The following is a 27564-nucleotide window of genomic DNA, read 5'->3' on the forward strand; positions in this document are numbered from 1 at the left end:
TCAACGGGCTCTCATCACTTACCCTTTCTCATCTTAGAGTAAAAGCTAAAGCTTTAAAATGGCTTACGATGCCCTATAAATCTGGCCCCCTCTCTGACCCTCTTTCCTCTCTGTATCCCCCTTACCGACTGTGTTCCAGCCACATTGGCCTTCATACTGTTCCTCGAACATGCCAGGCATGTCCCTACCTCTAGGATTTGTATTTAGCTCTTTATAAAAACAAAACAAAATAAAAATGATGTCTTTATTTATGCTTATTTCTACTCCCCCAACTTGGGAACAAATATGTGTGTGTTTGTGGTTTTCTAAGCAAAATTTCCTTGCTATTTTCTAAATAAAAACCATTTCTCTATGAAATGAGTTTATACATAAGACCCTTGGGCCTTATGTCATTTTACAGACTTGTTATGTCTCCCTCTTGCAACTCTACAAAATGGTTGACGTCCTCATTGTCTTATGCATTTTTGTTAACCTCATGGCTCATTTCTTAATTATGATTCTTTTATCTCTAACTATTGGAGTATACTCAAAACTCCTTGGTACCATAGACATAGAAGAAGATTGAAGGTACCCCTGACATAAGTAGAAGTTCGCAGATCACAGAGGCCATGGTTATGGCCAAGTCTTCTCTCATCTGGGGCCCGTAAGGGAAAAAACACAGGCTGGGGGCTGGCTCTACTATGTAACTGGTGGCGTGACCTCAGGTAAACCCCATAACCTCTGTGAGCCTTTGTTTCCCATCTGTAAAGGGGAAAGTGTTGAACCAGTTAATCTCTGAGGCCCTTTTTAGCCCTAACAATCTGCGATTGTGGGCAAAGTCACTGCTCAGACCATAAATACCTGCTAGATTATATTAAGGAAAATGTTAAAATTTTCCACCAAAAACCAGAGGCAAAGAACTTATAGCAGGTACCACCCCTGCTGACTGCCAGATACCCCCTCAACCTCACAATTGCCTGCATGGATGGGCTTTTGCTAGAAATTGGCCAGCGTTAGTCCCCTTCCACAAATAAACTTTAAAATATTCCCTTGAAGAGTGAGAAGCTGCCAGTGATACTGGCAGTGAGTTTTATAATTATTTTTTGATGCTTTCCATGTGACTTTTGGTCTGAGGGTGGTGTGTTTGTTGGGTTGTATTGACAGGTTTCCCATGGACGTGGTTTACACCTGTTGGCCATGCAGGAAACAGTGGTAGGAGACCTCCTGTTCCTCTGGCCCTCTGCTGGCCTTGATATGTGTTGATTGCTATCTCCGCAGCTGTAACTTTTGCCAGCCTGTCTGCCATTGTGCCTCATGCGTGGCTGAGGCTGCTCAGGAGAGCCTTGAAGCCTCGAACTACTCAGCTTAGGCATGCTGAGTCTGGTCTTAGAAAGCATTTTCCGTAAAATGATGTTGCAAATAATGATGAGAGATGACCACGAAAGCACATTGCTGTGGGCCAGGCTCTGGGTTGGCCTTATCTTTAATCCTCACGATAGCCCTTCCAGGAGAGGCTTTATCTCCATGTTAAGGATGATGGAATGATGAGAGTGACCTAGATGTTAATTAGCAACCAGTAAAGAGCTGAGCTAAATTGGAACCCAGACCTTTCTGACTTCACAGTGTGTGTTCTCAGTACTGCTGTACACTGTCTCTTAGATACAGCCAGTGTTATACTTAGATCCTTTATGGTTAATTAGATTTTGATAGGTTGATTGGAAAACCCAAATCTTAATTCTGTAACATTGTTTTATGGAAAAAAATGAATTCCTATTTTTAAACAAATTTATAAGCTTTGGTAATATTAACCCTTCGTAGGTTGCTTTACTTGTTGATTTCAGTTCCAGTTTTTGATCGTTATTCAGGCATCTCTTCTACTAAAAGTTTAAAACAATTGAGGTTAGTTGAGAATTGGCCTACTGAATATTGTTGGCCATATTATATTTCATCGTGTCTCCCTTTCTTAATATGAAAAACAAAACATTACCTCCACCAACAAAATCACACAACTAGAAATTAGGAAAAGGGGAAGACTCTAATGCTTTCTTTTAAAACACGTGGATCTTGAACTTTGAATCAAAATGATAGTGTTTTACAATTCATATCTGTTTAATTGTGACACAGTACACCTGCTCACTTTTAAGAAGAGAAGTAATAGATGTTTAAGGAGGGGGGAATGTGACGTGGACACCCTATAACTCTTCCTCAGTGATATCCTGATGAGTTAAGCATAAATGAATCAGAAACAGATGGATTTTTTTTTTCTCCTTGAAATACACATGGGTTTAAAAACCAAGGGAAAATATCCTTGGAAAAAAATGTTCTTTGTTAAAGCCCAAATGTTTGAATTACAATTTAAGATTTTCATAGGTTCCAGCAAGTAGTTGTGTGCACTCATCTCTAATTTAGATGGGGTGTGTGCCCAAGTCGAGCATTTAAACTACTCTGTGGAGCTGCTGTCAGGGAGGCGTAACAGTCCTGTAAAATGACATAAGGCACAAGGGCCTTATGTGCAAACTCGTTTCACATGGGTTCTTGAGTATTGAGTAACATGAATTGCATGTAATTTGATTCTTGAAAATTTCATAAGGTTTACCTCAATCTTTGTGTGTGAAAGTGGAAACAGTTTCAAAGGGATACCTCCAGGTGCTGTGCTGGGCATCTTTACTCTCCATCCTTCTGCCAAGGGTGGAGTATCATCTCCATGACCTTGAGCTTAACTGATTCTCCTTCAGTTTCTTTGGTCATTGTTTCAGGTTTGATTGAAGCCAGTATTCCTCATAATTTGTTCCACTAGCTGCAGGTGTTCCAATGAACTTTGACTTCACTGTAAACTGGAAAATTGTAGAGAGGTGTCAGTGGGGTAGCAGAAAATCCCCCTGACCAAACGAAAGCTGAGTACTAGAAGAGATCACCCAGTCATCTTCCTCTGATAAGGTCCTTTATTGTTGACTGGTTTACCTTGATGTGGGTTCTTTGAGGAAGTATGGGAATGGTGACATTTGAGAGCATATTTTCCCAAATTATGAAGCTATTAACTCCAACCAGATCCATTACTTTCCACTTATCTTTCTGGCTGGATATCTTGCCACTCTCTTAAGCTGGACATGGAGAAGATCCACTTTTTGGCAAATCGTTATTTTCTCTGCCTAATGCCTCCATCTCTGTTCGGAGGGAACATATCCCTCCTTATACTTATGCTGTCTCCACACTGAATTCGTATCAAGTCTTTCCATTTCTTTCTCACAAATATCCATCAGTTCCCACTTTTACTCTTTGTTTGTATAGCCTAGTAGCTTCTATATATAGTTTAGTCATCTGGTTCACTAAAACTGCCTTACTTTCCTTCAATTTCTAGGAAATTCTACATCTCCAAACCATTTTTATTTTGTTTCTTACGTGATCCCTTCCCATTCGTTAGTGAGCTGTTTCTTTTAGTGTAAATGTGATACTACTTAACCTTGCAAAGTGTTCCTTAATTAGGCTTTTTTTTTTAACTTCTGTAGTCATCATCTAGTTTCCACTTGGTTTGTTTGGTTCTAATCAGACTAGTCTCCTCCTGAGTCTTTTTCATTCATTTTTACTTGTGAATTATGTTCTATGCCATCTCCAATGTCTAAAATACCGACATTTTTACCTCATCAATGTCTTTTCATCTCAGTCAAAAGTCTTCAAGATTCTCCTTAAAAGTAATGTATACTTGGCTGGTAACGATGATGTATGACTGTTGATATATAAAATTCTGCCTCAAGGGAAGCTTTAGCTCATTTGATGAAAGAATGATTATAATGATCATGATGAATCTTGCCGGGATTTCTATTTTTTCAGCTGGTTTTTGATGTTCTGCATCATTCATTCACTTACTTGGAGCACATATATTGAACACACACCATATTCTCATACTATATTAAACACTGGGGATAAAAATATGAATAATATGTTACCCTGCCCTTGGAAAGTGCATGATCAGAGGAAGACAGACATGTATAAATTATATCACAGGAGACTGTATCTAATATGATGAATGTTTTAACAGAGTCCCCATGGAGGAGGGAGTAATAAAGTCAGCTCAAGAAAGGGAGGGTGTCACCGAGAAAGTGCCATAGGGCTTCAGTCTTCTTGGCTGAGTGGAGGAATGGAGAGAACCAAGGTATTGGTAGAGAATAGCATTGCAGAGGCATGGAAGTGTGAAAAAGAAGGGTGCGTTGGGGGTGGGGGTGGGGGAGAATAAAACAATAAGTGTGGTTAAAATGTAGAGTGTCCAATAACAAGACCTAAGGCAAGGTGGTAGGTTAGACCATATTTGTGAAAACTCTTTGAACCTTGATAAGGAGTTTAATGTTAGCCCAGATTTACTGGCAGTGACTTGATGCCTTTGTGTATGTGTATAATGTGTATCATGAAATGATCTAATTTGCTTTCAAGTTTGTAGCCCTTACACCATTGTGGAGGATGGATTTGAGAAGAGAAAGTACTCCACCTGGGAAGATGAGTCGGCATAAGTATTCCAAGGATCTGGGTGAGAGATAATGAGGGCTTGAGCAGTAGGCTGTGACAGTTGGATGGAAAGAAGGGCAGACTTCTTGCCGGAGAATTTGGTAGCAGATAGAATTTAGGGGCCAAGTAGAGAGAGAGAAGCAGCTGAAGACTCTAAGAGATACATAGCTTGTGTGGGTGGCAATGCAGTTTACTGAGAAAGAAATATAGGAAGAAAAACCAATTAGAGGTGCATAGATAAAGAGTTTAGTCATTTACTTGTTGAGTTGGGATTGGCTGGGAGACATCTAAGTACAGCTGCCTGATAGGCATTTGGAAATGCAAGATGGGCATGCAAAAGAGGTGGTTTGCATTAGAAATAGCAACCTGTCATGTCCCTTGACTTCCATGACCTGAACAGTGATACTTTTTGTATACACTTAAAGTTCTTAAGGATGGTACTGCTTATGCCTATATTACTCTTTTCTCTCTTAGACATTTTCAAATTTTCCTGACAAATTTTTCCATTAACATCTCTTCTGTGGCTCCAGATTTTGATGTTGATTCTTTTTTTTGTTTTTCATAAGAGTTGTTATTTTTGGCCTCAACTTCAGACCTTTGGAGCAATAACGATTTCATTGTTTTACACCATTTCAAAGTTGCTATTCTTGGGCCAACCATGTTTTTGTCTGGATCATAAAAGGGAGAAGCCAAGTGAATTTCTCTTGCCTTAGACATTTCAGGCAGGTGATTTCACAGCTGTTGTCTCTTGGAAATCATCCCATTCAGCTCCTTATCTCATTTGGGCAAAATGGAAACTCTCAAGTCTGTAATTTTCAATTTGTAGTTATAGAAATTCACGGTTTGGTTCCCAACCAAAGCGGCCCGTGTTGTAGTTAGCCGGTGTTACTTAAAAAAGCTTCAAGCATTAGTCTAGTTTTTGAATACTTGTAATTTATTCCCTAATTGAAGAGGCAACTTTTTATGCAGCGTCAGTATGGAATCTATACATTATTGTAGTTGATGCAGTCTCCAAAATTTATTCCATCAGTGGGGAGAATATCCCGTAATGTACTATCAAACATACGTCAGACCTCATTTTTCAAAGATCTTGAGCTTTGAGTGTAGAGTCAGGGATAATATTAATAACTAGTTTAGTAATACGTAAATGTTTGTTTGTTTATTTAAAAATATATTGCCTTACAGGGGCAGGCCCCGGGGAGCAAGCGGTTAAGTGCACGCGCTCCGCTCCGGCGCCCCGGGGTTCGCCTGTTGGGATCCTGGGCGCGCACTGACGCACCGCTTGGCAAGCCATGCTGTGGCGGCATCCCATATAAAGTGGAGGAAGATGGGCATGGATGTTAGCCCAGGGCCAGTCTTCCTCAGCAAACAAAAAGAGGAGGATTGGCAGATGTTAACACAGGGCTGATCTTCCTCACCAAAAAAAAAAAAATATATATATATATATATATATATTGCCTTACAAATACTGTATGATGCCACCCACTTATGTGAGGTGTATAATAGGCAAATTCATAGAGATAGAAAAGAAGTTACTAAGTTACTATTTAATGGGTATTGAATTTCTGTTTGGGATGATGAAAACGTTCTGGAAATGAATAGTGATGATGGTTGCCCAACACTGTGCATGTACTTAATGGCACTGAATTGTGTTTTTAAAAATATTGCCTTGTATTCTCTAGATAAAGTGTAAATATATATCATAAAATTGCCTACCAAGTGCAGCTCAGATTATTCATCAAATTATTGAAATAATTTCCGAGTTACTTGTTGATGCCTAGAAATTGTTGGTGTTATCTTCCATTTGATAAACGATGTCTTAGTCTGAGCTTTGATGTGACACAGGAAAATGAGTCAAACTCTTCCAAGTTCTCCGTTAAATCCACAGTCAGTTAGGTGCCTGGCTCTGATGCTTTGTTATACCTGATAGACGACTGAGTCTTGCTCACCTGGAAGCCAGTCCTTCCCACATGGCCCGGGAAGAGTCTGTACTTTGACCTTCACCAAAAACGCCATTACCCACCTGCCCATCATAACCCTTACACACTGAAACGCACATGCCCTTGTGCTGCCACCACCTAGGTCGTTTCAGCAGCCACTGGAAGTGACTCACATCTGTGCTGGCACAGCTCCAAGGTCATTTACCTGCTCCCATGGCTGCCACTGGGTGACATAATTAAGTAGCTTGTAGTCTCAATAATTATAGGATTTCTTTTTACCAACTAGTATGTGGAGGTATTTTAGTATGTTTACCACCAGTACGTACGATATGAATGCTAACGCTGGTTATTGACTACAGTATGCTTTACATAAGATGGTTTATAAGAACAGTGTTCACTAAGAGTAGATTATAAGTTTATTCCTTAGATCTTAACATATTATACCTGGACTTGGCCTAGATTGCATGTTGAAATCTTGGATTTTGGGTAGTTCAGAGGTATTGCTATTGATTTTGAGATGAGGTAAAAGGCCATTCTTACTCATCACAGATTAATGCAGAGAGTTCTTTTTTTTTTTTTTTTTTTTTCTTTTTTACTTCCTAAATAATCTTTCCCTGAACCTCATGGGAGGGTAGTGGCAGGATTCCTGTTTAAATAATTTTGTTGTTTCATCTTCACATAGATGCACTTACTTTGCCTCTTTTCTTCCTGGGTAAGAATAGCTTATGAGTTATGAGTTTGAACCATTTTAGAAACATGAAAATACTGCGAAAGTTCCTCAAGTTGTTCCCTAGAAACCTTCATGATTCCACAAATATGGATTCTTATTTGTACTATTTTGCATTAAACTTTATGGGCATCCTTTAGAAATTCTGGTTTTACCACAAATGACCTTAGTGTGTATTTATAGTTCTTTGTGCTGAAAGATAAGTTCATAGTGTGTATGGGAACAAAGAGAATGGAATGAAGTAGTGTCACTTACTTACTAACTATTTGCTCAAATCAACTGTGCTCCCAGCCAAATCAGCATGATCCAGTTAATAAGAATTACCATTTATTGAGCCAGGTACTATGTTAGGCTTTTTACATAAATTATTGCTAGAGTGATTATCAAATTTAATGTTCATTAGAGGAACTTATGTAAGTGAAAGTAGGCAATAAAAATTAAAATGATAGACTTTTCTGAAAAATGTTAATTAACAGATTGGCTTTATTATATATAAAATTATACTATTTAAAAATAATTTTATAAAAAAATTCTAAGAAATAAAAATAACATTGCATATTAAATTAAAAGTTAAAAATATCTTTATATTTATTCTCTGAATAGTGAAACCAACAAAGGTAGAATATTTCTTCTTGTAACACTTGCACACAATTTAATCAGTTACTTTGCCATTTCTTTCTTTCTTTTTTTTCTTCCCCTTTCATTTTTTTTTTAATTTTAAATTTTTTGTTTATTGCAGTAACATTGGTTTATAATATTGTATAAATTTCAGGTGTACATCATTATACTTGTATTTCTGCATAGATTACATCGTGTTCACCACCCAAATACTAATTACAACATGTGTTGGAGAGGATGTGGCGAGAAAGGAACTCTCATGCACTGCTGGTGGGAGTGCAAACTGGTGCAGCCACTATGGAAAACAGTATGGAGATTCCTCAAAAAATCAAGGATAGAACTACCATATGATCCAGCTATTCCACTGCTGGGTATTTATCCAAAGAACTTGAAAACGCCAATGCGTAAAGATACATGCACCCCTGTGTTCATTGCAGCGTTATTCACGATAGCCAAGACTTGGAAGCAACCTAAGTGCTCATCAAGGGACGAATGGATAAAGAAGATGTGCCATTTCTTTCTCTAATAATATATTTCTAGTATTCTTCTCAAGACTGTATGTTTAAAGTACACTTTTATATATGTAAATAGTTGCCTGCATACTTCTTTCAATTTGCTTTTTTGTGTGTGTGTGTGTGTGTGAGGAAGATTGGCCTTGGGCTAACATCTGTGCCCATCTTCCTCTACTTTATATGGGACGTTGCCACAGCATGGCCTGACAAGCGGTGTGTCTGTCCGAGCCTGGGATCTGAACCCCAGGCCACGAAACGGAGCATGAGAACTTAACCACTACACCACTGGGCTGGCCCCTGAATTTGCATTTTTAATTAATACATTTGAAACTATTGTCTCCTTCAAATGTCTCTTCTCTGTAGACGTTAATATTTTTGATAGAAAAAATATTTTGTCAGTTGGTACTCAGGTACCTAGTAAGTCAGAGAATGTTCTGATAAATAGAAAATATTCTCAATTTCACATTTTTCCATAATTAAATATATAATTATTTCAGCCTTGATGAGCTTACCATCTTCTAGTCTCCATTTAGTAGACTTTTCTCTCACAAATATTTTTATGACAAAATTCATTGAATAACTTGCCTCTATTTATGATCCTTTTTAATATTTTGCTAAATTTAGAAGCTGTGAAATTTGAGGGCTTTTGAACTTTTTAAAATTCTCTCAAATAAATTTTCCAATTAAATATAGGAATTCTGGAATTCCATCAAAAGATTCTTCCTACCACTGGAGCTAATGCAAAATGCAATTAGAGAATTTCAAATTAAATCTTGCACACCATTTGAGGAGCTCTCATTATTTAATTATTTCCGTTGCTCCCTTGCTTTTGTAGGGATTAATTTTAATGTATTCCTGTTGGGAAGCTTTGATTTTGTAATTGCAATTTGCTAAAAGCTTCAAAAGCTTAAGTGTTTTGACATTTCATTGATTGGCACTTTGATCTCTTCATATTAAAGATTTCTAATGGATTTTGAGCAGAATGCAGTAAAATTTAGAGGATTTGTTTAAAAAAATAGGCCAGGGGCCAGCCCCATGGCTTAGTGGTTAAGTGCGCGTGCTCCGCTACTGGCGGCCCGGGTTCGGATCCCGGGCGCACACAGACGCACTGCTTCTCCGGCCATGCTGAGGCAGCGTCCCACATACAACAACTAGAAGGATGTGCCACTACGACACACAACTATCTACTGGGGCTATGGGGAAAAAAAGGAGGAGGATTGGCAACAGATGTGAGCTCAGAGCTGGTCTTCCTCAGCAAAAAGAGGAGGATTAGCATGGATGTTAGCTCAGGGCTGATCTTCCTCACAAAAAAAAAATAGGCCAATACCATTGTAGGACACTAGAGTTGGTTTACAAAATAGTTCTACAAGTTTTCTAAAATCCCATTGATGATTGAGAGCAAAGCGAGAAGACACATACTGTGATGCAGGAGCATGTAAGCAGCATCAGCTTTGCCACCAGAATTTTGTTGCTGGTTGCTTTAGCTGTGTGTGTGTGTACATATGTATGTGTATACACACACACATATATATAAACTATATAACCATATATTTTATAGTTACTTAACTATAAAATTTGGTGGTCTAGTGGTTAAGATTCGGCCCTGTCACCACTGTAGCCTGGGTTTGTTTCCCAGTCAGAGAATCCTACCACCCGTCTGTCAGTTATCACACTGTGGCGGCTGCGTGTTGTTATGATGCTGAAAGCTCTGCCACTGGGATTTCAAATACCAGCATGGTCACCCAGGGTGGACAGGTTTCAGTGGAGCTTCCAGACTAAGTCAGACTAGGAAGAAGGACCTGGCCACCCACTTCTGAAAAAATTGGCCATGAAGACCCTATGGAGAGCAGCAGAGTGTTAACTGATACAACGCTGGAATGGGAGAGGACGGCACAGGAAGACTGAGCAGGGGTCTGCTCTGCTGTACACAGAGTCGCTAGGAGTTGGAATTGACCCCACGGCACTAACAACAAAAAACTATACAACTATACATATATAGTTACATATATTATATATATATATAGTTATATATATAAGGTAACTAAAAAATAAATCTATGAAACTACATACATATGTGTACATGTATCTGTATACATACATCTGTGTGTGTATATATATTTAAAGTAAAATAACTAAAAATTATAAGGCATTGACTTTATAATACACACACACTTACACTACACTTGGTAATTTTGTAAACTACAGCTATTTTGATTGGTTGACTGTCACAGTTTGGGCACGATTTTAAATTATTTGAAGTATATTTTTGCACTATATGTTTCTTAATTTTGTGAGAACATTGTTTTTACCAGGATGCTATGGTCTACCAAATTTGTGTTTGTGCTTACATCACAAAAACAACTACTTTTATCTTCAATGATGAACTTGTTAACTGAATTTGCCATAGCAATCACACTATGGTCAGCTGTTGCACTGAAGACAGAATAAACTTCCAAAAGCTTTCCTCTTTTCCAGAATGCATGTGAGGAATCAAATGATTATTGGTCTTCACTTACCTGACTTCTCTTTGACGCATCTGATGGCAGTGATCACTCAACTCTTTGCAAATCTATGCTAATGAGCAGTGTGGTCCGTTAATAGTATTGCTTCATTTTTCTTATGCGCACAAGAAAACTTGGAATTGAAATAAATGAAATTAGTTTAGAGGAACAGCTATTTTACCTAAATGAAAAGTCTTGTATCACAGAGCAATCTGTGAGCACATTTTCTGCAACTGCATATGCTACCCTTCATCTTCAGGTACCATCTTCTGAAAATATGAAATTTTGAAACAGATGTTGATGCTTCTTGGGCAGATTGATGTCTTCTCGTATTCACGTGGTCGGTGATTGACCATGGCGCCCGTGGTGGATGGTAAATGTTGACAAACATTCTGTTCAAGTTACATGTTTATCCTCAATTTTCTCTTTTTTTCTTTGTGTCCTGCATCTTTTTTTTTTACATTTTTTGTTTATTGTGGTAACATTGGTTTATAACATTGTATAAATTTCAGGTGTACATCATTATATTTCTATTTCTGCATGGATTACATCATGTTCTCATGTTCACCACCCAAATACTAATTACAATCCATCACCACACACATGTGCCTAATTATCTCTTTCGCCCTCCTCCCTCCCCACATCCCCTCTGGTAACCACCAATCCAATCTCTGTCTCTATGTGTTTGTTTGTTGTTGTTATTATCTACTATTTAATGAGTGAGATCATATGGTATTTGACCTTCTCCCTCTGATTTATTTGACTTTACATAATACCCTCAATGTCCATCCATGTTGTCACAAATGGCTGGATTTCATCATTTCTTATGGCTGAGTAGTATTCTCAATTTTCTTTTGAAATGGAAACTCTGTACTTAGTTTTCACTAAATATGTATTTTCATTTTTTGAGCTCCTTGCTGTCAAAAGGGTTCATTGCAATATACAAAGCATTACTAAAAAATAGTTGCAGCTTTTCAGCACAATAAATGATGAAACCACTGTATCAAGAGTGTTCAGACTACACTCAGTATGCTCTCTGGCAGGACTGCTTAGCCTTTATTTCCTATACACATTTCATAAACGCCTAATTTGTACTTCCTCCCATTTTCCATCTCACCAACTGACTGGTGAATTAGCAGCTTTGTGCCTTTCTCAGGCTAAGGCATGAGTCACAGCCAAACTGAGTGGTGTTTCAAGCGGTTGGCTGGAATAGCAGTGTAGAATACTCCTACCACCATTTGAGAGCAGGAGTAGCTGTCTCAAACCCCAGGTATTAAAGTACCTTTATTTTATTAGGGAGTGCCATGTATATTGTCCTTGTAAGTGTCAGTTGTGTGAAGACAGGAAAGTATCCGGAAAACAGCATCAGTTGAATGCTGGTTGTCTCTAGATTTAACCCCATTAAATTACAATGAGAACTCTTTTTTTTTTAAAACAGCTTTATTGAGGTATAATTGACATATAATAAACTATAAGTGTTGAAAGTATGTGCAGATAGTATTGATACATTTTGACGCAGGTACACATTGGTGAAACCATCACCACAATCAAGACAATGAGCTTATCCATCACCCCCAAAAGTTTCCTTGTGCCGCTTTGTAATCTCTCCCTGTTGATTCACCCATCTTCCCCCATCTCACCTGAGGCAACCAACCACATTCATCTGCTTTCTGTAACTATAGATTAGTTCGCATGTTCTAGAGTTTCATGTAAATGGAATCGTACACTATGTATTCTTTTGTCTTTCTTTTCATTCAACATAATTATTTTAAGACTCATCCTTGTTATGTGTATCATTACTTCATTCCTTTTTATTGCTCAGGAACATTCCATCATATGGATCTATCACACTGTTTAATAATCATTCACTTGTTAATGGGCGTCTGGGTTGTTTGCAGTTTTATGGTTATTACAAATAAAACAGTGAAAACTCTTGACTGCATGAGCGTTTCACATACTAGTTGATAAGACAGTGGCAGAAATTCAAAGTACGAAATGGTTTATTGCATCATTACCAGAAACTACAAACTAGTTAAACCATTCTGGTTTAATTTAATGCAAATATTAATAAGAATATTTTAAAAAGGAAAACAGCAACAACCATAGGACAAATACTAACCTGGACGGGATGTCAGGACGAGTGTAAACCGTGACTGGAATGTAATCCTCTCTGCATGGTTGGTATTATTACCCCCATTTTACATGGGAGGAAACTGAGGCTCAGGCAGTTGCAGCATCTTATCCGGGATCATATAGGTAGTTAGAAACATCTGAATGATTCCAAACTCTTATCCCACTATAAGTCGCTGCCGTTCTAGTATCTGACAACCTGAAGTATACAATGAAGGTACAACGTTAAATAATATATGGGTCCTCAGTACATACTTGTGTTTACAAAATATACTTAAAGGCATTTACTTATGGAACCTTCATATTTTGTGCGAGAAGGTTGCAAGAGAGGTTAAATTATGAGCACTTTTCCAGAGAGGGTTGCTCTTAGAGAGCCGCTGGTAGAGGTGAGGAGGGTGTTCTACCAGGGACAGAGACAGCAGGTGGGAGCCACGCGGGAGTGAGGGAATATAGAGCACTTGCCGTGCCAGTTTGCCCAGCAGGTACTGAAAGGCAGGTCAGTTGGTCAAGAAAAACAAATTAGGTTATTTCTACTATTAAGCAGGGCTTTGAACGAGAGTAGAGGTTTTATGTTCATAGTTCAGTGGGAAACATCCTAGGGGCCTAAGGAGAGGGCTGGCTGATTGGTGTTTTTTCTTTTTCCTCTTTCATTAATGAACATATTGTGACTGTTTAAGACCCTTATTCATTTGTTTGGAATCCTGGCCACTCTGAGCCAGAGCAGCCTAGTTCTCAACAGTGCTGTGGAGACAACGGTATTTATCTGACTTACTCTCCTTTGGCAGAATAGTGGAAACCTGAGTGCTTTGCTCATCTCTCTTCTCTAGGACTGACACAGTCAGTGTCCACATGTGTCTCGTGTGATTTCCACAGTTGCACTCCCAGCCAGCATGTGGCATCATTTTCTTTGCAAAGATGGCCACAGGGTTTGCCAGGTCTCTGCTGTGAGTCCCTGAAATGCTTCTGACATGTCACCATTCCTCGTTTTGACACCACAAGATGGAAAACCAACCTCCACCCCACACTTTATTACTTGCTATTACCATAATGTCTTATGTTCTTGGATGTTTTTAGAGACACTTTAGAAATTATATATTAAAAAAAAAAGAAGGGAAAACAATAGTACAGATAATGCTATAAAAAGTACTCACATACCTACCACCTAGAATTAATGTGCATTGCATTTTGTCACATTTCTTCTCTGTTAACTATTAGATATTACAGATAGCAGTGAATTCCTCTTTGAACCTTTGTTCCTAATCCTATTCCCGTCCTTCCCCAGAGGCAACTGCTACCATGAATTTCATGGGTTTCCTCCCATCTCTCTTTTTATGCTTTTAACCACATATATGTGAATGTATGTATTTTTAAATTTTAAACATTTATATAAATTTTATATATTATCCTAAATGAAGTAATCTGTAACTAGTTTATGCCACACTATGCTTTTGTGATCTACTCATGTTGATACATGGAGATCTAGTCATAAATTTTAATGGCTGTTTAATATTTCCATTATATGAATATATCATAGTTTATGCATTTTTCTATTGATAAACATATAGGTTTATATCCATCAGAGTCACAACAGAAAACAGATGGCACACTCATGCTGGGTAATTAAGGAGAATTTATTGAAGGATCTTTTACAACTATGTGGGCAAAGTTTCAGAATTCAACAAGGGATGATGCAGTATTTCACAGAAGCAACAGCACCCCTATTACCACCCCTACACCTGACACAGGGCTATTGTTCCCAGAGAGAGCTGTCTAGAGAGGCCTGACATGAGCTGTGTCCTTCATAGAGATACAGCCACCTCCCTGTGATCCCTCAAAAAGAGAGGAGAGTAAATACCTTGACTGCATTCTCTTCCCTCCCTCTGACTTCCTGTTGGGGTTCCCCATTGGATGATCTCAACTGGAAGACAGAGGGCAAGGGGGTCATTGTTGTAGCCCCTAAAGATTAGCTTTCCAGGTCACAGCATCATGGAGAAGGGTGGACTCTGCATCTGGAAGCATAAAGAGGAGATATACAGAACACCGTTGTTTCATATATTTTCATACCACACACAATGCTTCAGGGCCATCTTTGCCTTGCATCCATATCCACTTGTGCAGAGTTTTTCCAGGGTGTATGTATGTGTAGCAGTGGAATTACTTAGTCCTAGGTGTGCAAATTTTTCACTTCCCTGCACATTGCCATGTTGTTCTCCAAAGTGGTTGTATTTTCACCAGCTCTGCATGGGAGCTCCTTTTCCTGTGTCCTCACCAGCACTTGACATCTTATTTTTGTCAAAATGGTGAGTTTGAAGTGGTGTCACAACATTGATTAATTATCTGTGATTATCATTGATTATCTGTGAGGTTGAATACCTTTTTCTATATTTATAAGATATTCTAGTTTCTAGTGTTCTACTATTCATAGCTTTTGCTCATTTTTCTATTGAGTTGTTTGTCCTCATTGACCTGTAGGAATTCTTTATGTAATCTGGATTCTAATCCTTTACTTCTTTTATATGTTGCAAATATCTCCTCCTAGTATGTGGCTTATCTTTTAACTTTGTTTATGATGTTCTTTGTTCTAATACTTTGCATTTTTATAAAGTTAGTTTTCTCTTATTAAATACATTTAGGTCCCATTTATGAATAATTTCCTGACCCTGAGATCATAAAAATATTCTTATGAAGTATTTATATAAAAGTTTTATTCTAGAAGTTTTATTTTTTACTTATAGGTCTTTAATCCATTTAGAATTATTTTTTGTTGTTTTGTTTACTGTGGGACAGGCATCTAATTATTTTTGCCCATGGAAAATTTAATTATTATGCCTTCTTTCTCATATTCAAGTTCTCATAAAAGTATAGGATTTTGTCTGGGCTTTCTATTCTGCTGCGTAGTTCTTTTTGAATATTCCTGTACATATACAATCATATTTTAATTACTACAGTTTAACATGGTATAATATTGTAAGTCTTGTTATCTGGGAAGCAGTTCCTCTCCTCTCCACTCTGCTGCCTCCTGCTTGTTTCTTCTTTAGAATGTCTTAGCTGTATTTGAACCTCTGCTCTTTCATATGAATTTTATTATCAATTGTCAATTTCTATAAAATTTTTTTATTGAAATTGTACTGATTGTCTACATTAATTTGGGTATAAATGACATATTTATGATATTACGTCTTTCCATTCTTGAATTTGGCATGTCTCCCCACTTAATCAGGTCTTCCTCTATGCCCTTCAATCCAGTTTTGTAATTTTCTCAGAAAGGTCTTGTACATCTTTTGTTAGATTTCTTCCTAGCTGTCTCATTGCTATTTTTGTTATTACTGAGGATGAGTTTTTTTTCCCATTATATTTTCTAATTGGTCACTGTCAGTGTGAGGGAATGTTATGTAATTAGTATGGAGGAATGTCATGTATTTTGTTTGTCATTTTTGTATCAGATTGTGTTATTCTTTGCTCAGAGTCTTCCATAGGCTTTCCATCTGACTTAATGTGACATTCAAAGTCATTAAGATGACCTGTACAGCCCTACAGTGGATGACCTGTACAGCCCTACAGTGGTCTGGTCCCATGACTGCCTCATGGGTTTATCTCCTACCTTTGGCTCCCTTGTTCCCTTTATGATTCTATATAGTATAGCACCCTCTGCCCCATCATTTTCTCCTTTACTATACTTTATTTTTCTTCATAGCTCTTATTACTAACTGGCATTTTATTATTTTTTAGTTTTCTTCCTCCATCCTCACATTATAATTAAGCTCCACAACAATGGGGACTGTATTTTGTTTACTATTGTATCTTCAGTACCTAGAACAGTATCTGGCCATGATAGGCTCTTAATGCTTGTTGAATGAGTGAATAAAAGAACCCAGCAACTTTGCTGAATTCTCTATTAGAAAATCAGACAAAATATTAGAACTCTGTTGACAGTCTGCAAATCATGACAGTACTGAAAGAGATGTACCCTTTATTATGGCTCCTTGTCCCCAGGACTCTGGTGTCAGCACACGTAACTGGCTAACAGGACAGCCAAGTGGGCACATCGTGTTGCTCCTACATATTCTCCTCTGAAGTCTTTGAATTTATTGTGTAGTGAGGCCTTCTCTTCCCACAGGGTGAGCTGCTTTCCCTGAGGCTCCTCAGCATATACTGGGGAAGTACAACCCTGGTGAACTTGGGTAATTCTCCTAAAGGTATATTGGGGCCTTGGTATCTGCTTTGACTGTACCTTTATAAGTATCGAGCTGCATGCCAATTGGCCAACAAATATATAAGAAGTTTGTTTATAGTAGTTGCCTCTGGAAAGGGACTTAGAGGATCTGGGATATTAATGAGGCTTACATTTCGTTGTATATTTTTCAGAATGGTTTAATATGAAAAAAAACCATCATTATATCTGTATGACTTTTCAATTGGAAAAACACCCCCAAAATCTAGTTATTCATAAAAAGCTCAGGGGACATAGAATTGTATGACTTGTCGAGGCATGGCAAGGAGCTGTGCTCAGCTGTTTCAATTTTCCCTCAGTGTGCCCATGACGCATTTGTTCTCTTACACAAATAAGGGGGTTAGATCCTGAGAATAGGGAAAGTAGAGGGCCAGGGTTTGAGTCTAGGTTAACAACCTTAAGTTCTAGGAGGGGAAAAAAGTTAAACAGAGTTAGATCTGTTTAGGGTTTTCACTTAAAATGGAAATCACTCTGTACAGGAAAGGTTCATGTTTCCCCGAAACTTCCTGAATTCCCACTCCTTCCAGTTCAGCCGTTTGATGGTGCTGGACCTGGAGTCTGTCAAGCTAAAGGTGAAAAGGTACCAGGCTGCTCTTAAACTCCTGAGGCCCCTTAAGAAGTGCAACAGTAGCATTCAGCTTGCAAGACAGGGGTTATGTGAAAATGGATATAGCCTCAGTTAAAAATAATGAAGAATAAGGTAAATATACATATACACATGTATATGTGTGTATATTTTAGGTCATATATATGTTTGCTATATCATGTGGACATTAAATTATAGAGATTTTATCTGCCACCTTGTAAATGCAAGCTGTGACTGTCTCTTAAGAACACAGAAGGGCCTGCCTCTTTCGCTACTGCAAAGCTTGTCTCCGTGGCCCTCCAGTTCTTGGAAACCTTTCAGGCTGTTGAGTCACCAAAGTGCCTCATCCCTTCCTGGGACCCAGAATAGGAGACCCTGTTGGCTATATTGTCAGCAAAAGGATAGGAGGGCTTTTGTTTTCCTGATTTGCTTGGTTTGCTGAGGCATGAGTCTTGAAAATTCTAAATTTAGGGTTGTGGTTATAATGTCTTTTGGGCTTCTAATTTTATGTTTCTTTATTCAATTTTTATTTTAGGAAACTGTTTTTTTAAATTTGAAAGCTTTCAAAGGAGAAAAGAATTTAAAAAATATTTTCTGAAGTTCTTGTAAATGACAACCAAATACCACAGAAAAATCTGAATATTTCATTTTTAATCCAAACATGCAGAGTTATTCATGAGACTAATTTTATGTAAATGAAATATTTTATTTAAGAGAAATTTGCATTTTTCATGAGTACATTTTACCTTGTAATGCTTTTTGAAGTGGTTATAAGACCTTCTTTGGAGAGAGATGCCATCGATGTTTTGCAGAGAGAGAGTCTAAGTCTCATAATCCATTATCCTATATATAAAAAATTGTTTGGGGGCTGGCCCTGTGGCATAGTGGTTGAGATTGGTATGCTCCACTTCGGCAGCCTGGGTTCATGGGTTCAGATCCCAGGCATGGACCTACACCACTCGTCAGCCATGTTATGGCGGCAACTCACATACAAAGTAGAGGAGGATTGGCACTGATGTTAGCTCAGGGCGAATCTTCCTCAAGCAAACAGAGGAAGATTGGCAACAGATGGTAGCTCAGCGTGAATTTTCTTCAACAACAACAAAAAAAAATAGTTTGAACACTGAATTCTGATATTGTTTGTTTGGCTATACTGCTTGGTACAAATAGTATTGATAATAATATTAATGGATTATTGATAGTATTGATGGTTATATTGATAGATTTTGGTCATATTGATAGAATTGGCAATATTGTTGGCAGTGTGCTCTTCTTTTGACATAAAATAGTTAAAAACTCTAATGATATTTTAGGTGATTTACACAAATAGAAGACTTGAAGAAGATAGCAAAGAAAGTTCCAGAGTAAAGCGCCTTAAGATTGAGAAACACAGGTGACTGAACAGTCAGTAGGTTTAGGTGCTGGCAGCCCGCGTGTCTACAGGGTGACTCAGTTTCCCTGGTCCCTTCCTCCACTTGGACCATTGAGAGCCTTTTCTGTACTGCTGCCGCAGAGCTATTGTCCTTCCCTTGGCTTGAGCGTGGACGTTAAATATTGAGTTCAGTGCTTTTCTTTTTCTCATTAGCTGCAAAAATTAAAATCAGCCTAGTTTCATACACCTTAATTGTTACCACTAACATGTATGCTAAAATTTCATAGCTATCAGATGATCCAGAATGTATATTTTATTTTCCTAGATTTTTATGAAAATGAAAAAGAAGAATTAAAAAATGCTCCAGTGTTCTCAAGAAAACTAGTATTAGAAGGATTGATTGGAATTCAAAGATAGATCAAATATATATATGTGTGTATATACATATTTTAAACATATAAAAAGAAATGAAATATTGCAGAGGAACTCACAGACCCATACACTCTCGGTTTGAGAAACACTGCTGGAGAATGAGAGCGTAGAGGAGTCCATTGTAATCTCCTTAGAATTCTGGCCTCCGCCACTTTTCTGCCTTCCAGATACTGCTGCTGCTTCTCTTTAATCCCGTACTTGCTATTATTGCTGATTGGCATGCCTTAGACACTAATGGACTCTGACAGATACTACCACCAGGGTAAGGTTGCCACAATTAGCCTTACAGCTTTTTGGGTTTCTGACACCACCATCCTCAATCTTTCTCATCATCTCTACTGCTCCAGCTGCTGCTCTCTTGCCAGCCTAATTTTTGCCTCTACGTAGGTCAATCTCCAATGCTAAGGGAAGCGATAACTCAGATTTGGCCTTTGTTCCCCACTGTAGTGGGTTAAATAGTGGCCCCCCAAATTCATGTCCACCTAGAACCTCAGAACATAACCTTATTTGGAAATGTAATTAAGATGAGGTCATACTGAATTAGGGTGGGTCCTAAATCCAGTGACTGGTGTCCTTATAAGAAGAGAGGACACAAGAGACACAGAGGAGAAGATGGGCATGTGAGGAAGAAGGCAGAGATTGCAGTGACACAGTTACAAGCCAAGGAAGACCAAGAGTTGTTGGGAGCCACTAGAAACGAGGAAGAGGCAAGGAAGGATCCTCACCTAGATCCTTCGGAGGGAGCGTGGCTCTGACAACACCTTGATTTCAGACTTCTAGACTCCAAGACTGTGAGAGAATAAATTTCTCTTGTTTTAAGCCTCCCAGTTTGCGGCAATTATGGCAGTTCCAGGAAACTGATACACCCACCTACCAAAATATGTTGATCTTACCCTTCATCTCACTTTTCCCTAGCTGCTTTTCTTTCTAGTCTTCCTTCCAAATGTCTCTTCTTTCATTCTTCCTTTTTGTGTCTCAAGTCATTTTACCTCCTGCTAGTCTAACTCCACTAAGAAGGGATGGGTAGGTTTTAGCTGTAGAGTGCAAGCCATCCTTTCTCACAAAACCCTCTTCCTAGTTCCTCTTAACAGCGGTGTAGACAATAGAGCCACAATAAATGGTGTTAAGATTTGTTTTTCCACTAGACGGTTAGATGAGATCATGGGGAAAAGAAGCAACTTGTAGAAATATTCCCTCCATTTTGGGAAATACTTAGCAGTCTTGTTTATTACAGGCTCAAATTTTGTGAGCAAGTTTATCGCATTAATTTTTGTTGCAGGAAAATTGTTTTAGCTGACATTTTTCTTCCAAGTAAAATTCATGGAGTACTAACAATGTCTTAGGCTGAATCCTGAGCCAAAATAATTTGCTTATCCCTAGATGAAGAATGGCTCATTAATTGGGCATTGGACAAACTGTTCTTTTCCTCTATTTGTCCTTAATTATATTAATTAGCTGTGATTTCTGTGGCATTCTATGTTTTGTGCGTAACACATTCCAGGGCAATTCAAGTAAGGTGATTTAAAAACTGAATTTGTGTACCAAAACCCAAAACCCAAAACCAAACCGAAACCCACATTTCTTTCATGCCAATGAAAAGGAAACCAAGCCTTAAAAATTACATTTGAGAACATGTGAGATCTTGCCTGATATAAACAATATGTACTATTATAGAAAGATAACGCTATTAAATTCCATGAGAAATTTGGGCTTGTCATAATTCCAGGCAGTAGTTAAGAAAACTCATATCGGTTTGATATTAATACTATCATACTTTACATCAAGGCTAACCTAAATTCTAAGCAGAAATTTAAATTTTTTATTTTATCAGGACCCTAAAAGTATTGAGTAGCTCACAATTATTTCAAAATTTTAGAGACTTCCTGAATGAATATCTTACATTATTCTAAAGCTTTTTGCCTGTGGGAATATTAACTTACTACTATGATGCATTATAGTATTTTCAAGCGCCAATAAAAATTCTATACATAGTTTAAAGGTGAAAAAGAAACTTGAAAGGATTTCCAAATATCTTGAATTTAATTTTGCAAAGAAGATGAAGGAAACGTTAAATGTATGCCAAGGATTTTGCCAAACAGCGTTTAGACTTTTAGTTACATAATTAATGTCATTTTTCTTTAGTATATGACAAATACTACTGCCTTCAAGGTCTGCTATTTTTAGCTTTTCTGTATGATTATTTAATTGATATTATAGAAATAGATAATAATGATAACCCCTCTTTCCCCACCCACAACTTTACTGAGTATTTGAAATATATCACAGTCATGATTAAATTATTAACCTGACCTGTTTTTCTTTTCTATATTTTCTTCTTTCTTCTGCCCTGAGCCCTGCTGTCTGTCCTAGAGTATGACTTTCTCAGTTTGATTTTCCAGGACTGATCTGACTTATCCATAAAATAGGTCTTTATGACCTTCTACTGACAGTGGTCTGGGCACTGCTTACCTTTCAGGTCCATCACAGGAGTCACTGGGAGAACAAGTCATGTGTTTGTTAGGGTTAATTTCAGCTGTGACAGAGAACCCAAAGTTTGACAGCACCTTAAACAAGATGTAAAAATGCATTTCTCTTTCTCATCAAATGCTAATGGTCCAGGCTGGTTCGTGGCTTCACGATCCCTGGCTCCTTCTTTCTTGGGTCTCCATTTGTGTATTGTCTTCAATACACAGTCTTCAGGTTTGGTCCAAGATGGCTTCTCCAGCTCCACTATTGTGGCTACATTCCATCCAGCAGAGGGGACAAAGGGATAGAGGAGGGCATGCCCCCCCCATGAAGGACACTCGCTGGAAGCTGTGTGTATCATATCTGCTTGCATCTCATCAGCCAAGACCTAGTTACATGGACACGTCTAATTTTAAGGAAGACTGGGAAAGGTAGTCTTTACTCCAGGTAGCTATTTGCCCAGCTAAGGACTTGGAGATTCTACTACTGTGCAAGAAAAGGAGAAAGAATACAAGGAATAACTAGCAGTCTTGGTCACTATTATAGAAAGAAAAGTCAAGATACTTTAGGGAAAGTCTCATGCTGTCCCATTGACTATGACCTTCTGTACGACACCTGCTTTGGATCTCAGTTTCTAATCATCATTCATTTTATAAACATTAATTGATCTTTGCTTCATGCACAGCACTGTACTCAGTATGGACATGAGGGGAAATATCCCTTTATAAGCTAGACCCAGAGACTGGATGAGATGCTGGTTCCATTGTTTTGGCAAGACTTTATCATTTGTAGCCCATAATGTCTTTCTGTTGTGTGATTTTAGCGAATGTTGATACATAGTGCTTTATCTCTTTATCCATTGAAGGTTGCAAATAGTGATATTCTAATTCTAGCATTTCTTTTTCATTTATTAGTTGGATTGCTTTTTAAAGGGATATTTCCCCTTACGTGCTTTCCACAGGAAAGCATGTAACATTGTTCTTTTCCTCAAGGACTAATAATCTAATACATGAGAAAGATGTTCTTTTCTCTCATTCCCTGTGGTCATCTCAGACTTTTTAACATCTCGCCTGGAGATACATCGCCACCTCCGCCTATACTTTACAGACCTCCTTTGCATTTTCACAGAGCCCTTCATTTCCATTCCACATCATCCCATCACACAATGCCTGGCACATGGTAAATGCTCAATGAATAGGAGCTATATCAGGTCTCTGGACGGTTCACCCCTTTTCCTTTCCTGATCCTAAATTAATGTGATTCTCGTTCATTTGCAAAAGTCTTTACCAAGTTAATAAAATTCTGGAAATAAATAGCTCAGTAAGGCTAGAAAGTGATTTTAATGTATACCTTTAACCAATTTACCTTTCCTATGTGTTTTTAAATTACCATTGGAACTTAGAATTTTCAGGTAACTTAGCATAAAGCTTCAAAGGGACTTTGAAATCATTTTGTCCTAGGTATGTACTTGGGCTCTGCCAGTTTTTTACTAAGTGAACTTAGACAAGTTTTCAATTTCTCTGAGCCTCTGTTTTTTCATCTTTCTAATGGGCATAATAATAACTTTTCATGAATGTTGTGACTACTTATAAGGAGATAATGAACAATTTGGCATTTTATTGTTGTTTTTGTTCCAAAAGTTTTTGAATGATTACATTAAGTTGTTACTGAACCATGTTTGTTTTGCCCGCTGCACGATTTTGCCAATCACTGAGACGATGACTTTGCAAAGAAAAAGTGTTTAATCACAAGGCAGCCAAGTGAGGAGATGGGAGAATCAGTCTCAAATCCACCTCCCCCAAAAATGAGCATTAGGGATATTTATGGGATAAAGGGGCAGGGTGGTCTGGAGTGGGAATAGGTGATTGGAGCTGAGGAGAAGTGAGGTAATTGATGATCTGTGCAAGCATAGTCGAGCTTCATGGCTTTTCATAGGAGGCATGGATGCATGTTCACAAAATGGCGGCATTGCCATGATCTGAGTGTGGAGTTTTCAGATCCTCGATGTCACAGTCACCTATCAGTCATCTACGCAGGCCCAGTTGATGAGTCAGTAGTCTTAACCAGACTGAACTGGACAAAGAGTCAACTCTCAGTTCCTGAAAAACTCAAGCACCTGTTACCATGGTGACCCAGGCATCAGAGATGTTATCTATAGGGTGGATTTTAGTAATGCATTTTCTAACTACTTTTGCAAACAGGCAACTAACTGAGTAGAGTTAAAGCAAGTTGGCCCCTAATTTCAAAATCTGCTTATTTGGTTTCAGCTTCAGCTGCATTTTGATCTGGAACACCTTGGCTGTTGTGTGAAGAGCCAGCAGTGAGAAGGAGCATGTCTGCAGGCCATTCCCATTTCTGTCAAGGGAGTTGTAGGGTGGAGCAGCATGGGTGTGGTTACCCAGGCTGTACCCATGCTGAGAACCTCAAGAATCTGAGTCCATTTTCAGGACTCCCTGGGGACAGATTAGTTTAAAGTGGAATTCCCATGCTAATCCTAGAAACACAGTAACTCACTTTTATACAGAGCTTTGTCATGTAAGAACATGTTCCCTGGCAGCAGGGAGATTGGTTATCTTTACTATACAGATGACAAAAACTGAGTTTTGTAGAGGTTAAATGAGCTAGCCAGAGGTCACAAAACAACTAAGGGGCAGAGCTGGGGATTGCACCCAGGTGTCCTAATTCCCAGGTCTACTTTACTAGGTGTGTCTTGATATTCTCTCAACAGACCAGGGCGGAAGCCAGAACCCAGGCAAGGTCTTACCAGCCTCAGCTGGGACCTGAAGGGCTATCAGGGGACCACTCTCTAGGACTGGGAGGGCAAGGAAAGCTTGACACAGAAATTTACTCCTCACTGTGAATTTACTTCACCGTGCATATCACAAGATACCTTCTAAATACTTTCCTGTCAGTCTTTTTGCATTTTTCATCTTCTTGGTCTTTTGCTCATTATCAAGTGTTATGATCCTTGTCTATGGAAATAAGCCCTGGTTAGAGTCAATTTTCTGACATCTCCCATCTCCCAGTACTATGCTCTACTTCATACATCCAATATTAGAGCAAAAATCCACGACCAGCTTTATATGTATAATAATCTATAACTATGACACAGCAGAAAAATATGAGATCCTGGCACAAGCAATGCTTAAAGTTAAAAAATTCCAAGTTCTAGATCTGCTTATGATCCTCGTTGCGGAGGTTCCTTGGACCAATTACACAATTTCCCCTATGTGATATTTTTAGAAATCATGATTCTGATATAGTTGTATATTTTCAAATTTCAAGTATGTTTTCATCCATTTTTCTTAATAAAGGTGTTCAGTTTTCTTCCTTTGAAGACAACCTTGCACAGCATGTAGTTATTTCATTGGCTCAACAGTGATGTCATACTCAAAGTACACAGCCTTGTTGCCAAGTTTCCTGGTGAAGTAATTGTCGGTTGGTATTTAAGAACCCACATTGATTGAAACTATTTCTCATGATGTCACCCTGTGTCAGGGCAGGGGTCCAGAAGATAGGATTGCTTCTGACCTTCAGGGCACAGAAATGTGCAATTAGCTACCTTTTGGCAAAATGCCCTTGAGATACACAAATGAGGTTAAGAGGTACATTTGAACAATTCCATTAAAGTACTTTTTAATTTTTAATTTATGATTTTCCCAATTCTATCCAGTCCCTTTCTGAGGATGAAGTTTTTTTTTCTTTTATCATGAAAAATTTCAAACATATGAAAGAGTCAAACATAGAGAGAATTGTTTGAAAACCCACAAACCTCTGCAGAGAGTCTACAAATAACATTTGTTATGTTTATCATAACATAACATAACATATTTATTCCTCTATCCCTCTGTATGGGTGGAGTTTTTAAGCATCGTTAGATACTAAAGAAGGCTAGCTATTAGACTGTTATCATTTGGAAATTTTAAGGAGAATATTAGAGCATGGCCACTAGTCTTTCAAGAAGACACTTCATTACAGAAAGAGTGATTTAAAGATAGTTATTGTTCAAGTAATAAAATGTGGCAGCAGTATTGTTGAAATTGAGATTGAAGGTGAAAAAAAATTCCATATGAAAAATAGTAGAAATCAAAAGAAATGAATGTATTTTTAGGAAGTCCTTCTACTCTGATGTCTGCATGTTTTTCACTGTAAAGGGCTAGACATTCAATTCAGGAAGCATGAGTTCTAGTGGCTTCCTGCTTTTTAACATGAGTCATTTCATTGTGTAACATCAAGTAGTCCAAATTGAGATGCAAATTGAAGGACACTAAAACCATTGTGGTCCTTCATCCCTCTGGCCTAACAGTAATCTTTGTCAGTAGATCCCTTCAATTTCATCCTTGAAAAATTCCTAGGAATAACAGAATTCTACACCCTGTCTCCTCATCTTCCTACTTAAGAGCCAAATTTTCAAAAAAGGAATTCTCAGTGATAGCTGGAGTAGTCACGCTGGCTCTCACTTGTAAATTCCCCTCCGTGATATTTAGCTGTACCTTTGACGTGCTAATAGATTTATGTCCACAAATTATTATTTTTTAGTTTAGTGGAACATACAGCATAAAAATTAGACAAACTCTTACAAATCGTGGTAAAAAGAAAATTGAAAAGAAAACTAAGAAAAGCATGTCCCCTTGACCTCCCTGGTCTTTGAAAATTGATCAAAAAGTTTGCAAGGTTAATTATTAGTGACATAGTGACATATTATGTGTAGAAAAATAGCTCTTTCTGTGTAGTAAAAATATTTTGTTGGTCTCTTGATGTAACACCCTATGCTCTGGGCAGCTTTACTTAAAAATGGCGGTTGTTTTGTTTATAAGATACGTCATCCCTGTGTCTTCCTTCTCTAGATTTTTTGCCTATGACTTTAAAACTCATAATTTACTGGAACCATATATCCTCCAAACTCTAAAAACAATATTCAATATTGTATGATTCCACTTATATAACATTCTCGAAATGACGAAATTGTAGAGATGGAGGACAGATTAGTGGTCGCTGGAGGTTAGGGAGAGAGGCAAGAGGTGGATGTGGTTATAAAAGGGCAACATAAGTGATCCTTGTGTGGTGCTGAAACTCTTCTGTGTCTTGACTGTCATGTAGTGATAGATACATGAACATCATGAACCTGCACATATGACAAAATTGCATAAAACTAAATACACACGAATGAGTATAAGTAAAACTGTGGAAATCTGAACAAGGTCAGTGGATTGTATCAATGTCAATGTCCTGGTTATGATATTGTACTATTGTTGTGTAAGATGTTACCATTAATTTAATGTAAACTGGGTGAAGGGTACATGGGATATCTCTGTACTATTTCTTAACAACTGCATGTGACTCTACAATGATCTAAAAATAAAAAATTTTTATCCAACGACTTTCTTTTGGGGAGAAATAATTCTCTTGTTTAAAAACAGAATTCAAGCTTCATCTAGCTTTTTTGCCATCTAGCATTTTTACAATTACAATAACATATATTGGACAACTTGGAAATTAATTGGAATCAAGACAAAGTAAAACAACTTTTTTTAAACCTCATGGTAATTTTTATCTCTTTTCTACCTTTTTTT

General features: G+C 37.9%; 1 protein-coding gene and 1 long non-coding RNA gene across 4 annotated transcripts in view; both read left to right on the forward strand.

Annotated features, from left to right (window-relative positions):
• The window catches only part of ADAMTSL1 (ADAMTS like 1), an 855592-nt gene that overhangs the window by 18273 nt on the left and 809755 nt on the right, over positions 1-27564 (forward strand). The window lies entirely within an intron of this gene.
• On the forward strand, positions 10442-25767 carry LOC131420089 (uncharacterized). Its single transcript, XR_009223462.1, has 3 exons — positions 10442-10862; positions 11034-11147; positions 24259-25767. It is a non-coding gene; the product is annotated as an uncharacterized LOC131420089 (long non-coding RNA).

This window comes from Diceros bicornis, chromosome 22, assembly GCF_020826845.1.
Source record: "Diceros bicornis minor isolate mBicDic1 chromosome 22, mDicBic1.mat.cur, whole genome shotgun sequence".
NCBI classification, from domain to species: domain Eukaryota; kingdom Metazoa; phylum Chordata; class Mammalia; order Perissodactyla; family Rhinocerotidae; genus Diceros; species Diceros bicornis.